The sequence below is a fragment of the Chiloscyllium plagiosum genome, unplaced genomic scaffold, assembly GCF_037043375.1.
Source record: "Chiloscyllium plagiosum isolate Xiang-an unplaced genomic scaffold, Cpla_swu_hap1 HiC_scaffold_15, whole genome shotgun sequence".
In the NCBI taxonomy this organism is placed as follows: domain Eukaryota; kingdom Metazoa; phylum Chordata; class Chondrichthyes; order Orectolobiformes; family Hemiscylliidae; genus Chiloscyllium; species Chiloscyllium plagiosum.
The window spans coordinates 40,568,088-40,582,470 of NW_028270153.1; positions in this window are offsets into that span (position 1 = coordinate 40,568,088).

Sequence of the window (14,383 nt, forward strand, 5' to 3'; positions counted from 1 at the left end):
TTGTCTGCAAATGTAACCAGAATGCCCTCAGTTCCTTCATCTAGATCATTAACGTACAAAGTGAAAAGTTGTTGTTCCAACACTGAGCCTTGCGGAACACTACTTGTCACTGCCTGCCTTTCTGAGAAAGACCCATTTATCCCCAATCTCTGCTTTCTGCCAGCCAGCCAAGCTTCTATCCATGCTAGCACATTGCCACTTACACCATGGGCCCTTACCTTACTCAGTAATAGCCTGTGTGGCACCATGTTAAAGGCCTTCTTGAAGTCCAGGTAGATAACATCCATTGGCTCCACTTGATCTAACCTGACCATCACTTCCTCAAAAACCTGTTCACTCCACAAGGGTAAGTGACACTACATTCCCTCTGCTACCTTGCACTCACGTAATCACTGCAACTACACCCACCTCTCACCAAGGCTCCTGGTCTATCACTTTCAAAACTGCATGTAACATCTTTCCAACTCACTCTCATCCACCCCAAAACATCCACACTACCAAGCCTACATGCCCTCTGCACTTCCCAGGTGCCACTCAGGACACCTTTCTCCACCTGAACCTACACTAAAAGGTGTGTCTCCCACTTATCTCACTCAATCCTTCCCTTTGTTTCATTTTGGAGGTAGTGGCCTAGTGTAGAGCGTAGTGTGCCAAGCGGTGCAGTGCCTGGTGTCTTTCTCCTTGGTCCCTACAAAGGGAGAATCCATGCTTTAGCAGGAGAAGACGGAGACTGGTCATGAGATGATACCAAAAAACCCCATGGCCCAGCGAATAAGAATCATTATGCATTGCTGTACTGCTCTCCTACTACCGCCACTGTAAATGTACTCTTAACATGTTTAAATCTCTATTCCTATTTCACAACTCATTCTCTATTTAGTCTCCTACAGCTACCAGTGGCATCTGCCCAGGCTCCACCCTTAAGAGAGTGACCCCCATAAGACATCATTCTCTCCTCTACTTCTGACAAAGAAGCCACAGATCCCTCAATGAAGGCATTGACAAAGTTGCTTCCTACATCCTCCAACAGCTCAGATACTGACACCTTGATGGGTATGTTAGCTAGACTAGAGTAAGGAGTACCTGTTGGTGAGCACATTATTGCCACATCTCCTCAACTGGTGCAGGAAGAAACATCCCAAGTCGATGTCACTCAAAGTACAGCTGGAGGCCAGGCAGCTGCTCAGACTTGGGTCGGAGATGACCCCATGATGTTATCATTAAGAACTTCATACAAATGCAAAGGCAGACACAAAAGCAGCAAATAGGTTTGCCAGAGCAATGTATTCAAAGTTTGGAGAATTGTACCAATGCTCTGCCATGTTGCATCTGACATATGAGCATTGTCTGCTCCATGTACAGATTGATGGCTGCCATGGACATCCAAGTTCAACATTCTCCGCACTGGGTTGGATATGTGCACAGGAATGCAGTGAACAAGAGATCTTGACCTCACCAGTAGGGCCAAACCAAAACATAAGATTAAAAAATTAGGTGACTGAAAACTAATGATATCTGTGACAAAGTAACAAAAATGACTTTCAAGATTTCCTTTTTGATAGTTAACAAAAGAGCAGGGATGGATGCTGAAACACATCGATTCAAAAAATGTTTCTCAGTTTTCTCCAAGTTCATTATATGGATGATTTAGACAGCAACAGTTACAATTTGAGTTATTCCTCATGTTCCACTTACAGTGTTCAGCAAATTGGCTCATATGGGAGGTGAGGACCTCAATTCAATTGTTATCACTGAAGGGATAGTGTTGAGCAACTTGAGGGTCTAAAGATAGATAAGTCCCCTGGCCATGATGGAATACATCCCAGGTAGCTGAAAGAAATAGCTGAAGTTATAGTAGATGCGTTAGTAGTAATTTACCAAAATTCACTGGACTCTGGGCAAAGCGTGGTGTACTGGAGGACAGCAAATGTCACGCTGCTGTTTAAAAAAGGCAGGTAACTATAGGCCAGTTAGCTTACATCTGTAATCGGGGAAATGCCAGAGGTTATCATTAAAGAAGATATAGACACCTGGATGAAAAGGGCTCCATTAGGCAGACACAGCATGGATTCAGGAAGGGAAGATCATGTTTGAAAAACTTACTGGAGTTCTTTGAGGATGTAACAAGCATGATGGATGGTGGGGAAAAGGTGGATGTTGTATATTTGGATTTCCAGAAGGCATTTGATAAGGTGCCGCATAAAAGACTCATCCATAAGATAAGAATGGATTGAGTTGCGGGGAATGTATTAGCATTGATAGAGGACTAGTGAACCAATAGAAAGCAGAGAGTTGGGATAAATGGGAGTTTCTCTGGTTGGAGATCAGTGGTGAGCAGGGTGCTGCAGGAATCAGTGTTGGGCCCACAACAGTTCATGATATATGTAGATACTTTGGAAGAGGAGACTGTGTGTAACGTATCCAAGTTTGCTGATGACACTTAATTGAGTGGAAAGACAAACTGTACAGAGGATGTGGAGGTTCTGCAGAGAGATTTAGTTAGGTTAGGTGAGTGGGCAAGGGTCTGGCAAATGGAATATACAATCTTGGTAAATGTGAAGTTATCCATTTTAGAAGTAAAAATAGTCAGTCAGAGTATTATTTAAATGGTGAAAAATTGCAGCATGCTCTTGTGCAGAGGGACTAGGGAATGCTCGTGCATGAATAGCGAAAAGCTGATTTGCAGGTGCAACAGGTAATTGGGAAGGCAAAACGGAATATTGGCTTTCAATACTAGAGGGATTGAATTTAAGAGCAGAGAAGTTCTGCTGAAATTGTACAAGGTGCTGGTGAGGCCACCCCTGGAGTATTGTGCACAGTTCGGGTCTCCTTACTTGAGGAAGGGTATACTGGCTTTAAAGGCGGTGCAGAGGGGGTTCTCCAGATTGATTCTGGAAGTGAGGGGGAGAGGGGGTTACTCTTTGAGAGGTTGAACCGCCTGGGACTGTACTCACTAGAATTTAGAAGAATGAGAGGGGATCTTATAGAAATATATAAAATTATTAAAGTAATAGATGAGATAGAGGCAGGCAAGTTGTTTCTACTGCTGGGTGAGATAGCATAAGGTGACATGGCCTCAAGTTTAGGGGGAGTAAATTAAAGACAGAGATGAGGAGGAACTACTTTTCCCAGAGAGTAGTGAATCAATGGAATTCTCTGCCCAAGGAAGCAGGAGAGGCAACTTCATTAAATATATTCAAGACATACTTGGATGGGTTTTTGCATGGTAGGGCAATTAAGGGTTATGGGGATAATGCAGGTAGGAAGAGCTGAGATGGTGGATAGATCAGCCATGATCTTATTGAATGGTGGAGCAGGTTTATTGGGCCAAATAGCCTACTCCAGCTTCTATTACTATGAAACTATAATTCCCTGGGCCAATCCTCAAGTGGCTCAAAGTTGTCTAAGTTTTTTGAAGAAGTTTGAAACTTGGAACTTCACAACTTGGATCCATAACAAATGTTGCATTTTTACAATTTTTAATCAATTAGAAAATGTGCCTGTTGTCACTTTTTGGTTGCAGAGTGTGTTCCAGTGATGGCTATTTTCAGAAAAATACAGTCAGTTCTTCTCTAATGCGATGGTTGTGTTCTTGTGCAACCCCGCATTATTGAATAATCACACTTTAGAAATAGTTCTTAAAGTGCTAGCGCTGTAATCACATTACAGCCAACACATGCTTTAAACGCTTGCACTGTAGGAACAGTATCCCTAATTTGTCAATCGTGTTATAGCAAATTTCCATTGATGAAATGCACGTTGTAACAGAATGACCTAAATGTGGCATTATTTCTGTATGAGGCACTCAATTGATTTAGGAATAAGTGTCAAAGGAAAAGGGACACATCATGAAAGCTGCTACTGTGAAAACGCATTTTTGAGTCAAGATTGTGAGTTCGAGTATTCTTGCTAAAACCTATCTCTAAACCAATATCAATTGAAAGCAAATTTTCTTCACTAGTTGCACAATATTGTTATGCACATATTTCATGCTATGCTCCCACATTGCAACAATAACTTGACTTAAAATATTTTATTTAGAAACAAGAACAGAAATTGCAAGGAAAACGCAAGAAGTCTGGCAGAATCTGTGGAGAGAAAACAGAGTTAACTTTTCGGGTCCAGGGACACTGCTCAAGTGCAAAGTGTGCCAGTTGTAAGGTTTAAAGAAGAATAAAGAAAGGTGGACTAAATTAAAGACCATCTTTCACCATTCTTCTTAAAACTAACAACTGGTAACCTTTGCATTTTCAATGGATTTCACACACAAAAACGATGTTCCAGACCGTCTGGTCTCCGGATCATTGAACACCAGATATATAATCCAGGGTTCATGTCAAGGACCCTGCAGAAACCCCAATGATGCACTAACTTCACATGGAAATACAAAGGACAATTGAAATTCCATTGGGCAATTGGCTCGCTTCTTAGGAACCTCCAAAAAAGTACACTGATTGGAGCAGGGATGACTACCCACTTTGACCAGACTGGACCACTCTTCAACCACTCAACTAATAATAGAAAAGTACAGCACAGAACAGGCCCTTAGGCCCATGATGTTGTGCCAAGACTTAATCCTAATGTAAAATATAGTAACTTAACCTACACACCCCTCAACTCACTGCTATCCATGTGCATGTCCAGCAGTCACTTAAATGTCCCCAATGACTTCGCTTCCACCACCTCAACTGGCAATGCATTCCATGCATTCACAACTCTCTGCATAAAGAACCTACCTCTGATGTCTCCTTTATACCTTCCTCTTAATATCTTCAAACTATGACTTTTTGTACCAGTCAATCCTGCCCTGGGAAAAGTCTCTGGCTATTGTCTCTATCTATTCCTCTCATTATTTTGTACACCTCGATCAGGTCTCCTCTCTTTCTCCTTCTCTCCAGAGAGAAAAGTCCGAGCTTATTCAATCTTTCTTCATAAGGCAAGCCCTCCAATCCAGGCAGCATCCTGGTAAACCTTCTTTGCACCCTCTCCAAAGCCTCTGTATCTTTCCTATAGTAGGGCGACCAGAACTGGAAACAATATTCCAAGTGTGGTCTCACCAGGGATTTGAAGACCTGCAGCAAAACCCTGAGGCTCTTAAACTTGATACCCCTGTCAATGAAAGCCAAAACACCATATGCTTTCTTAACAACCCTATCCACTTGGGTGGCAACTTTGAGGGATCTATATACTTGCACACCCAGATCCCTCTGTTCCTCCACTCTGCCAAGAATCCTGTCTTTAATCCTATATTCAGCATTCGAGTTCGGCCTTCCAAAATGCATCACTTTGCATTTATCCAGGTTGAACTCCATCTGCCATTTCTCAGCCCAGCTCTGCATCCTATGTCATGCTGCAGCCTGCAATAGCTCTCCATACTATCAATGACACCTCCAACCTTTGTGTCATCTGCAAATTTAATAACCCACCCCTCAATCTCCTCATTCAAGTCATTTATAAAAACTACAAAGAGCAGAGGCCCAAGAACAGAGCCCTGCGGGACCCCACTCAACACTGTCCTCCAGGCAGAATACATTCCATCTACAACCACTCTCTGCCTTCTGTCAGCCAGCCAATTCTGAATCCAGATAGCCAAATCTCCCTGTATCCCATACTTCCTAACTTTATGAATGAGCCTACCATGGGGAACCCTATCAAATGCCTTGCTGAAGTCCATATACACCCCATCCACTGCTCTACTGTCATCGACCTGTCTTGACACCTCCTCAAAGAACTCAATAAGATCTGTGAGGCATGACTTGCCCCTCACAAAGCCATGCTGACTGCCTTTAATCACACTATGCTTTGCCAAATATCATAAATCCTATCCCTCATAATTCTTTCCACAACTTTGCTGACACAGACATGAGACTGACTGGTCTGTAATTGCCAGGGATTTCCCTATTACCCTTCTTGAAAAGTGGAACATTTGCCTCCTTCCAATCCTCCGGTACAACTCCCGTGGAGAGTGAGGAGGCAAATATCCTCACCAGCGGCTTAGCAACCTCCTTTCTCGCTTCCCAGAGCAGCCTAGGATAATTCTGGTCTGGCCCTGGGGACTTATCAATCTTAATGTTTTCCAAAATTTCTAGCACATCAATTTCATCAATCTTGATCTGGCCATGACTGTATCCCAGCTCCTCTAAGTTTTCATTTACAACAAGTTACCTTTCCTTGGTGAAAGCCGAAGCAAAAAACACATTTAGGGCTCCCCCTATCTGCTCAGACTCCACACACAAGTTCCCTCCGCTATCCCTGATCGGCCCTACCTTCTCCCTGAGCATTCTCTTATTCCTCACATAGGAGTAAAACGCCTTTGGGTTCTCCCTAATACGTCTTGCAAAGCCTTTTTTGTGCCCCCTCCTGGCTCTCCTCGGTCCATTTCTGAGCTCCTTTCTAGCAAGCCTGTAATCCTCTAAAGCTGTGCTAGATCCTTGCTTCCTCCACATTATGTAAGTTGCCTCCTTCCTTTTGATGAGAAGTTCCTCTGTTCTCATCATCCAAGGTTCCTTAATCTTACCCCTTCTCACCTGTCTCTGAGGAACAAATTTGTGCATCACTAGCAATAATTGCTCCTTAAATAGTCTCCACTAACCCAACTCAATTTCGCTAGCCCCCACTATTTGGCTAACATAACCCAACATAGTTAATCCCAACCTGCCAACCGCCTCTGACGCAAACCAATTATTTTAAAGCCACCACATCACACATCTGCCACCCTACCCACTTACCATACCCATGTACAAACCTTACATTCAGTCATTCATCCAATCATGCAGTAACCTTCACTATGGACTTTTAACCTTACCTTAAAGGTAGCCTGTCTACTCATTACATCTAACACTCCAGCACTGTGATAAAGCTTTTTAGGGATTGTACACTCTGCATTTCGGAAGAAACCAGGATTGGAAGTCCTGGCCAGAACTGCAAAGCAGAATCAAGGACTGATAAAAATTTGTGCTGAGTGGCTGTCTGATGAGGATTATTGTTTCATGGATAATCTGAACCATTATGCCATAACCTAGCTGCATGATGCAGCAGATTTACCTATTTCTATCTGAACAAGTATTTCAGGCACCACAAATTTCTGGTTGCTCTGCTATAAAGATCAGGAAATTTCTCATATCTTGTGATTTTTCTCATGAAAGACTTGGAGGAAATCTCGGTTTCATAAAAGAAGAAAGTTCAAATTTAAAAGCTTGTTCCTGAAGTGGAACATTATTCTTCAGGGACTAATCGGAATAGCAGAAATGCAATGAGCTGACACATCTATTACATAAGTCTAATTTTATTGACATTTGTGAATATTTTCCAAAGATGAATATATTTTTGTGTTCAGGATCAGAAATATGAAGCTTACATACCAGCAGATTTTCCTTATTTCTTTAAAAAGAGCAAAGTTTTTGTTTATCCATCGATTTGTTTTAGCTGTTAGAAGCTTTTCATTTGTCATCTGACAATGCTGGAAGATGAAGCTGTAATTTCCATATGGTTCAATTTTCTCACGGAACACAGCCTAATTATCACAGGCACTTACTTCAGTGAAGAATTTTCAGGAGACATCAGGCACTGAGACAGCCTGTCTCCTGCTATGGTAACTGTTCCCCAAGAGAATATCAGAGTGGGTAGAAATGAAATGAGAAAAGAAGATAGGTGAAAAGTGATGAGCTACGGTCCCTGTAGGGCGACTTAATCAATATTTTAATAGGTTTTCACCTATGGTGACATTAAAATACTACACCCCACAAAATTATTGGAAATGCTTTATAATATGTTTTTCTCACAAAAAGTGAATGCTTGAAAAAAATGGAATTACTTATAAATAGAATAATTGCATGACCATCATTCAAAAATAAGTTAATTTGTTATTTTAAAGTACTAAAATAGGGACAACACGATGCAGAAAAATCACAACCAATAAAAGAAAACAGTAAAAAGATAAACTATTGATTGATAAATGGAACTGTTTATTCAATAGAATGTTTATGCTTTTCAAGAGTTATATGTGAGTTATACATGTATCCCTTTAATAATCACAGGTACCAGTTTTGCTGCATACTGAGCACTTGTTCATTCATCCAAATTGTGAATTAAATACTTTCCAGTTCAATTCAGACAACTTAAAGACTTTCCCTGACATTCATCTGGCGTAAGAAAATTATAGCTCATCATTATAGGTGATACAGTGGCTCAGTGGTTAGCACTGCTGCCCCACAGCGCCAGGGTTCAATTTCAGCCATGGGCGACTGTCTGTGTGGAGTTTGCACATTCTCCCGTGTCTGTGTGAATTTCCTCCTGTTGCTCTGATTTCCTCCCAAATTCAGAGATGTGCAGGCTAGGTGAATTGGCTATGCTAAATTGCCCATAGTGTTCAGGGATGTGTAGGTTAGGTGCATTCGTCAGGCTTAAATGTAGAGTAGTAGGGGAATGGGTCTGGGTGGGTTACTCTTCAGAGAGTCGGTGTGGGCTTGTTGGGCCAAATAGCCTATTTCCACAGTGTAGGATTCTATAGTTCTATTATAGGGAGCCCATTAATATCATAGCTTTATTAGTTAGCTTTTAGTGTGATTTTTCATGGTCTTCTTGAGGATTCTATTTTTAACTGGAATTTCTCTTCTTATTGTTGTTATTGTAAATATACTTAACTTTTAAGTCTTAAACAAAGTCTACTATGTGTACCAATTTGAATATTATAAAATTGTACAACTATTGATAAACCATTTCAAAATTTGGTAGAACTGCAATATAACAAACTGTGACAATCTGAATTTGCTACCTTCTTCTTCCTGAATACTGATCATTTCTAATTTATTTGGCTCCAGATTTCACAGTAATTCGGAATTAAAAATATACAAAGATGAAATCTGAAATTAGAGACTGTAGGATACTGTAGCCTAAGTCCCATAAGGACAATCTCCTGAATTTCAGAACAAAGCAATGGCCTGAATTTCATCAGATCAGCTAAGAATCAATTTCAAGGCATTTCATAGAGGATTTAAACTTTATGAGATCTAGCAAATTCTCAGGCAATTCTCTGCTGCTCACCTTATTATGCACATACCACACCCTTACAGCATACATTCACAGTTTTGTTTGCAGAGGAAATTCACACCACTATCAGGATCTTCTGGGACCCATGCAACTAGCACCATATTTAAGTCCCAGCTGTATACCAAGTCAGATACTGCCAGCCAGAGAGAGGCCTTCAAAATACACATAGTAGGAGGGAAACTAAACATAAAAACCTCTGAGAACACATCAGTGGGAAGTCTGACACTGCATTGGAAAAATAATCTCAAATTGTAAATGCATTGCCCTTTTACATCATCACCTGTCTGACCAATTGGCATTGTAACTGCAGCTCCAAGAATGAAGTTACACATCCTCAGCACCATTTCATAGTAGGACCTTGACTGAGGGAGTGCGACTCTTTCCCTAACCCTCAGTGGAGCCTAACACTTTGTCATTGTTTAATGTGGGAGCATTACATGTTGGAAAGCCTTCAAACAATTTATAATGTACATCTTCATTGAATAACGGGAAAAATGAATTTAAAAAATGAATAATAGACAGCTTCACTGGCTTCTGGGAATATATAGGGCTGCTTGCCTTTTGAACAATGACAATTTTATAGTCAATACAAATAACCTCACCCAATTCACATCAATTGGAACCTCATAGTAAAAATGATGGAAAAAGCACAGCAGGTCAGGCAGCATCGAAGGAGCATGAAGGGCCCAGCCCGAAATGTTGACTCTCCTGTTCCTTGGATGCTGCCTGACTTGCTGTGTTTTTTCCAGTGCCTTGCTTTTTAACTGTGACTCTCCAGCATCTGCAGTCCTCACTGTCTCCTAAGTGGAACCTCATGTCAATTAAATCCCGTCTGGCTCATGGCACTTGACGCTGCACCACTATTTTGCTGAAAGTGATATTTGTCTTGTTCAAGGTTCTCATCTTCCTGATGGGAATACTGCTGCCACCCTCCTAGCTCTTCAGGATCCATCACATGATTTGTTGTCCAGAGCACTGAATGCATGCATATTCAGCACACTCTGTTTGGAATGTACAGCAAGGCCACTCCAGACTGATCCAAGCAATAGAACTTATCTTTAGGAGGCCAATCATCTGCTCTATGACAGTGAAGGAATTGACTGCAAAGTATCTATATCCCACCTCAGTCAAGAGGTCGTGTAATGGAGTCATCAACATGGTCGCCAAGTGTAGCCCTTGTCACCCGGTGGCCACCTTTGTAAAAAATGACCCTTGTGAGTTCTCGAGGGTGCTGGCATCATGTCAAATCTAAGATATTTGGCACAGACTTCTAAGGTGTGGTACTGAAGGTCACACATTTTTTGTATGTTTACTAAGTGGAAGCCTTTTCCAGTGATAAAGTCTGCTGTATGGTGTTGTCAATACAACATGTGTATAGTCTATAGCTTCCTTTGGGAATCCAACTATATTGGCAAAACCTGCTCCCAAGTGGCAGCATTGATGTCAGCAATGGGAAACAATGTGAAGCAATGGAATCAGGCACATAGCATCGGTAACAAACTTGATTGATTTGAGAGATCCATACAGGCCACTAATAGATCCTTTGAAGCAGCTATTTCCATAAAAATATAGCACAGGGAGGTTAGGATACTATCAGCTTGGGAAATCACCAGATGAAAGTGGTTTAAAGAACTTGCACTCCCAATAATTTGCTGCCATTGTACTTCTAAGTAGTATTGGTTACAGGTTTGAAAATCATTTACGATGGCTAGAAAGTGAATGAATATGAATATGAATATGAATATGGTTAGGCCTCGGATACTACCCTGAGAAGCTCCTGCAGCCGTGTCCTGTCACTAAAATGATTGACTTGCAACAACAACCAACTTTCTTTGTATTGGGTATAATTTCAACCAGTAGAGAGATTTTCCTCAGAATCCTATTGACATCCATTTTTCTAGGTCTCCTCAATACCACATTGGGTACCTTGATGTCAGGTTACTCTCACTCTACCTCTGGTATTCAGCTCTTTTGTCCACACTTTGACCAAGCCAATGATGATGTCAAGAGCTGAAAACTCTTACGACCCCAAAAGTCATCCTTACCGAGGAGATAATTATTGAGAAAGTACTGCTGGATATACCCTTTCCACAATGTTTGCTGATGGTCAAATTTATACTGATGAAGCTGGAATTGACCGGGTTGGATTTGTCTTCCTGCGTGTGTACAGGACATTCCTAATCAATTTCACTTTATCAGGTAAATGCCCATGTTGTAGCTATATTGATTCAGCTTTTCTACAAGAACAGTGAATTATAGAGCATAAGTCTTCAGAACAATTGCCAGAATGTTGTCAGGATCTGTCATGGTGCTTTCCAAGCTTTTTCTCAATCGGATCTCATTTTGAAACTTGAACATTGTTGTGAATGCTCAGTGAGAACTGTTGTGGGGGTGGGGAGGGAATAGCTCTGAGGGTGGCGGCCTGTTGGAAGGAGTACAGCTGTCACAAATCTGTTGGAGCCCCACAGCAACCATTGTTGTCTCAGACCTGGCAACACAAATATTCAGGTGTCAACACCCATTTTGGGAATGTCTTCAACTATTTCTGAATAACCATGAGGAGTGAATCAAATCTGTGAGTAACATACTATTGTGTTATTCATTAAATGCATGTTGGCATTTATTATATAGGTTGCTTGACTCACCATAATATTGACAGATCTTTAGTTGTGTTATGTTTGGGTGACTGTTTTTTTATCCCCCCAGCCTCAGACAATTAAAAAAAATTGCAAAAAAATCATAGAACTGTAGATGCTAGAAATCAGAAATTTCTTGGAAAAACTCACCAGGTCTGGCAGCATCTGTGGAGAGAGAAAACAGAGTTAATGTTTTAGGTCCAGTGACTCTTTTTCAGGACCCACACTGTCAAGTCAGATTAATTGCTCTGAAACTGATCTGGGTGCAAGCATTAAATGGTTAATTAAGTCTTAAACAGCAACACATGGTTGAAATCCAAGCACACAGTTACAGATTAAAGTTGAGGTAGGTCCATTTTTGACAGTCTATCCAGCTGTAACATTTTGCAGGTCTTTGATTTTTGATTGATAAAGTATTTTAAGATGTGGCTGGAATGTCACTTTCACTGCTAGGGTTGTTGCTGTGGAAACTCAGAGGCTTTTTCTGTAGAATGCACTTGCAGGAATGTAAACACAGGACAAGGCTCTGGCCACTCAAACCTCAGCTGTTAAACGGATGTGAGAGAAACAGCTATTTCTCACTTCTGCTATTGCATTTTAATAGAGAGTGCAGCTTCCCCTGCTTTTTCTATATTCGATGTAGAGGAGCCAGTGTTGGACTGGGGTGGAACAAGTTAAAAATCACACAATGCCAGATTATAGTCCAGCAGCTTTATTTGGAAGCACTAGCTATCGGAATGCTACCTAATGAAATAGCAGTGCTCCAAAAGCTACTGCTTCCAAATAAACTTGTTGGACTATAACCTGGAGTTGTATAATTTTTAACTTTTTTTCTATACTTGATAGTAAAGATAGCTGCTGTCAGGTGGCTGGCTTTCAAACTGTACAGTCATGGTTCAAAATAATATGTCATGGTCATCAAATAATTGGGTAACCTGCCTCCTCATCTGACCTGAAACATTTGGTTCCTTCAGACAGATTTGCATTCTCTTCCAATAAAAGAGTCAATGGAGTTCTGTTTACCATATTAGGCATTGAGTCAATATCAGGGAAGTGTTTCCAGTGTTCTTGGAGTAGTCATTGATATAAGCAATTGTAGAAATCCCCAGGATTATCTTGGTATGTCCATTTTGTAATTGAATTTGGAAACGTTCAAGAGACTTGTCCAACTTGAAGCTGCAAGATCTAGCAGCTTAAGTTTACACTGTCCATTTTAAAATGTTTAATATGTGAAACCAGTCCTTGAACTTAAAGATTAATTTTTATATAGCACATCTTCATAACAATTGAGCTTTGCGCTTCTCTGTCCACCTTAAGCTTCATTCCTCTTGGCTTACCAATAGGAATCAATTCATTTTGTTTGCCCTGCATTCATCATGTGCATTGTCATGTTATGGCATGTTGTGTAAAAGTGACGAGGATGCAACTGACTCCTCTTAATTTTGCACTGTTTCATTTGTTTTATGGATAACAAATGTTCTTTGAGTGAAGAATGAATTTGAATTAGCAGGAATAGATTGGAATTCAAAGATGCAGTTATTATATTATTTTTACTTAATATAAAATAGCACCTTATGTTTGATATTTGGTTGTAATCTGACTTTGTTTTCATTACCTTGCATTTCAACCAGAGTGCAAGATCCTTTGTACCCATTTCTCCATCCCCTACACAATCATTCCATTTGCATTTGGTCTCAAAATGAAACACTATGAGGAGTGAATACTGTGTATATCTTGAGCGATTAGTTCAAATCCTACTATGGCAGTTGAGGAATTTAATTTTTGTTTTGAAATTCCAAATTCTTTAATTAGGTTATTAATAATGGTGACTATTCAATTGCTGGAATATCATAAGAAAGGAACATTTTCTTTCCCAATGCCATTTCATGAAGGAAAACAATTGTCCTGATCCAGTCCAGCTTGAATATGGCTCTGGACTCACAGCGATGACCCACATGGGTTGATTCTTACCTGTCCTCTGAAATGGCCTAGGATTAGTCAAGAAATATGGCTTGACTAGTGATGCCCACATTCTGCAATTTTTTAAATGTCTACATTGAAAGAAGTATAAGTAATTTGCTGCTATTTGGAAGTAGTGTTTCGAGTTCTGGATGACTGGAAGAAAGAGGAGTAAGGACAGATAAAGAATGTAGGGAAATAGATGGCGGCATCTTGAAAAATGTCCATATTACAGAGGAGGAAGCGCTGGATATCTTGAAATGCATAAGAGTGGATAAATACCCAGGACCTGATCAGGTGTACCCCAGAAGTCTGTGGAAAGTTAGGGAAGTGATTGCTGGGGGCACTTAGTGAAATATTTGTATCATTGATAGTCACAGGTGAGGGGCTGGAAGACTGGAGGTTGGGTAATGTGGTGCCACTGTTTAAGAAAGGTGGTAAGGACAAGCCAGGGAACTATAGACCAGTGATCCAGACATCAGTGGTGGGCAAATTGTTGGAGGGAATCCTGAGGGACAGGGTGAACATGTATTTAGAAAGGGAAGGACTGATTAGTGATAGTCAACATGGCTTTGTGCATGGGAAATCAAGTCTCATAAACTTGATTGAGTTTTTTGAAGAAGCAACAAAGAGGATTGATGAGGGCAGAGTGGTAAATGTGATCTATATGGACTTCAGTAAGGCGTTCGACAAGGTTCCCCATGGGAGACTGGTTAGCAAGTTTAGATCTCTCAGAATAC